Below are 3,944 nucleotides of genomic sequence, written 5' to 3' on the forward strand. Positions count from 1 at the left end.
ATATCCCTGTAGCTAGGGTAGTGGCAGAATGTTTGACTTGTAATATAAAAATAAAAACAACTTTGACATTTGTCCCTTTAGGAAAAAGAGATAGATTCTAAAATACGCTAGTAATATGCAAGGCCAAATAGAGCTTATACCAATTACTGCTTAAATCTTAAACAGAGAACAAATATGTAAAAAATGAAAACCATAGGAATAGTCTACGGATTTAACCAATAAAAGAAAATAAGAGCCAAATTCAAGCACTGTATTCAACATACACGAAGCAACCATAAGCTCAACACAGCATAAATTACAAAACCTCCTAATATCAGTCAGTCTAAAACCATGAAATTAAATTTTAAGCTCTGGACATTGTCTATATACAGAAGACACAAAATAACGATGCCATCTGAAGACACTTGATAAAAGAAAGCAATAGTCCATTCATAAGTTTAAGAGTTCCACCACCGAATGGCGATCTCTCAGAGCTTAACAGTTCTGGGTAGTTCCCCAAGAGTTCTTGGCAAAGCTCCAGACAAAAATAAAATCCAGAACCAAGTCGGTGGTAAACCCAATAACCCAAGCTTCAAACCAAAATATTTATCTCTTGAAAGTAGGGACCAGAGCCGACAACAGTTTAATACCACCAGAGGTTATTTTATAGCATAAAGAAACAGACTTAAAATGATTACAATTGGAGGAATAAAAATCGATGAAGAATTTGGGCAAGTCCCTCATCTATAATTAAACCCTAGGTAACCGTTGACTGAAGTCCACAAGGTTCGACAAGTCGAGCAGCAGTTTCGGAACTCTATATCCATTCCAGATGGGGGAAGGCGAAGGAACCCTCCGGTGATACCTAGGCAAGGAAAACATGCAACATTAGAACTAGATAAAGGAGGTTGCAACGTGTTTATGTTAATGGATGTATCCACCTGTAAATGCAACCCAAACACAAACTCCATACCTCGAAGAGAACCAATGTTTATTCGCCATCTCCAGCGTAGGAAACCGGGCAGATAGACAATCTTTTAAAAAGGGCAATCTCTTAACTTCGACATAGTAATTTCGCAAAAACGTAACGAAGAAAACCCTCAACAGGAAGAAGTTTAAGGGGTAGCAGCATGACGAAGACCTACCTGTGCAAAGGAATCCCGGAATTCTGGTCTGGAACAAATTCACCTCGCCAGAAATGTGAAAATGCCAAAGAAGTCATGCCGCTGAGAAACAAAGATCGACAGATTTTCATTTACACCATTCAATCTGAAGTTTGCAGGTTGACGGTAGATGGGGAACGCTTTCGGACGCTAGGGTGGCCAGCTGGATTGCACTTCGAAGACTCCAGATTAATGTACACCAAGTCGAGGGCAGCCAACCGCCCACTTAGATTAAGATAGCATTGAATGCCACCGTAGTCATCCGAACGATATTTCATATGTAAGGTTTCTCAGAATATTAAAGGGCTTACACTGTACTTAATAATAATATATCTAATTGTTATCTGTCATAACAAGTCCAGATTAATGTACACCAAGTCGAGGGCAGCCAACCGCCCACTTAGATTAAGATAGCATTGAATGCCACCGTAGTCATCCGAACGATATTTCATATGTAAGGTTTCTCAGAATATTAAAGGGCTTAAACTGTACTTAATAATAATATATCTAATTGTTATTTGTCATAACAAGTACTAATAAATCGAGGAGGTCAACATGTGATTTCATTTAAAGAATTAAAATTTACAATGATGCTTTTTGCAGCGTTAAAATATAAAAATTATATTGGCCACTTTATAATTTTCATTTAAAAATTGCCATTGTTTTAATTATCACTTAGGCTTTTTATATGGGTATGTGACAGGTTACGGTTACTTTGTTCTCTATCACTGGTAAATTAAGGGGTTCACTGATTTATATGATAGCTCCCTTAATGACTATTGACGGTCAGCGTGGGTCCCTTTGATTTGCACAATGTCATAATAATATAGCAAACTCCTCTCTTTTTGAAATGGCTAATTTGACAATGGTCTTCTATCGTCGTTTCACACGACTCCTATCCTTCCTTGCGAATGCAAAGTTTAAACCTCCCAATCGGTGACCTAGATGGTGCTTTTCAATCTTCACCTTGATAAAGTTTTCTACTGGGATGTCATGAATTTTGGGTAATCTTTATTTTAAAGGTAAAAGGTAAGAGTGAAGTTAAACCTTTAATTTCAGTTCTATTTATGAGAATTCAAAATTTTTAATCAATTTATCTTAATAGTTAAAAGTTCGCAAATAATATTATTATTATTTATATAATTAAATCAATTTACAATTATTTATATAAAGATTTTGAATATTCTAGTTTATACAAATGGTAAAGTTTCACAATATTTTGGAAATTTAAATAAATTTTTTAATCTTAATAAAAATGGACATAAAAACATATTATTTATTTGAATATAATAAAATTTAATTTTTAAAATTCAACATTATAAAAAGACTTAATATAAAAACCTAATGTCAAATTGATATAGTAAACTCACATAATAACATATCATTCATTTAAGTATAATAAAATTGAAGTTATAATATTCAACACTATGGAAAACTTATGTAAAAACGTAATGCCAAATCTTGACTTAATGTAAAAACTTAATGCCAAATATTGACTTAATGTAAAAACTTAATGCCAAATATTGTAAAAAAATAATATTATGCAGTGAATAAACCTAATAGATAAGTTTGTTAAAGTCATTTTCCATAAAGATCAAAAACTTATACAAATAGTTTTTTAAATGACTTTAATATTTTTAATATTATAAAATTGTAGATAGTGATTATTTATACATTAAATTAGTTTAATTTCAGATTTATAATTTTTTTGACGACCGAAAAGTTTTAATTTAAAAAAATTGTCATATAAAATAAAAATAAATTTAAATTAATAAATAATATATTAGTTTAAAATAAATTATATCCTATAAATTTGATCCTTAAATATTTAAAGAATCTAAAATAAAAATAAATTTAAATTCATTAATAATAAAAGAAAATAAAACTGAGATTAGTTACCTAAATTACATAACATCATCACATCAACAAATCACCCATAGCCAAATATTGATGATGATCATGATGATGATGGTTAACGTCCACTGAGACCAAATTGGTCTATGGGACCTACAATTTTCTTAATTTTTACTTGTCTGGCTCCTAGTCTTTCTTGACGAGATTGGTGTTGTAGCTTTCTTTCTTTTCTCTACGGTCTTCCAACTTCCTTTGTCTTGCATCTCCTTCATCTCTTCTGGTTCTTGGGACATTGGTGTCTTAGCTTCGCGATCTATTGTGTTCGTTCTTTTGAAAATAGTTGGTGAAGAAGTTTGGTTTATGAGATCTGCTTTGCTGTTAAATGAAGATTTATTTTCTGCCGTATTCAAATCCTCATAACTGTTGATTTGTATTATAAATATATTAAATATTTATAACACTTAAACAATTTTATTATAAATATGTCACTGAATAAAATGAAATCATGAAATTATAATTGCAGTAGTTTATAGACTTTTTAACTTACAATGAGATACGATCAAAAACTTTTTCAAAGTGGAATAGGGTTCCACCTTTCGTTGTCAACAATAAAACCGGATATGCATTTAAGATATTGTTTGTGTTACACGACCCATCACAACAGTAGTGTCTCCTTACACTACTAACGCGGTTGTGACAGTAATACTTCAAATCCAGAGCGCCAATGGACCCATATGTATTAAAGCTGCCGGTGATAATCATGAAAAGGATCAGGTCATGGGATCCCTTTAACAACGCAGAAAGCATGGAGGAGCAGAAGATGTAGGATGGCGCACCCGGATTAGAGAGCTCAGCTGAATCTGGATTAAAAGGGGACCGACTTCACTGCAAGTGTTACCAAAAGTTGCAATGGTGAGAGCCATCGGATGTGGATGACAGGTAAACGGT

General features: G+C 32.7%; 1 long non-coding RNA gene across 1 annotated transcript; it reads right to left on the bottom strand.

The window, feature by feature from the left end:
• Positions 1-322: 322 nt before the first annotated feature.
• LOC149202841 (uncharacterized) lies at positions 323-1,355 on the bottom strand. The gene is made up of 3 exons (XR_016253581.1): positions 1,125-1,355; positions 953-1,013; positions 323-844 (listed from the first exon to the last, which is right to left on the bottom strand). It is a non-coding gene; the product is annotated as an uncharacterized LOC149202841 (long non-coding RNA).
• Positions 1,356-3,944: the final 2,589 nt, after the last annotated feature.

This window comes from Pinus tabuliformis, chromosome 2_1 (genome assembly GCF_031772625.1).
Source record: "Pinus tabuliformis cultivar Carrire ecotype Pingquan chromosome 2_1, CPIR1, whole genome shotgun sequence".
Taxonomy (NCBI): domain Eukaryota; kingdom Viridiplantae; phylum Streptophyta; class Pinopsida; order Pinales; family Pinaceae; genus Pinus; species Pinus tabuliformis.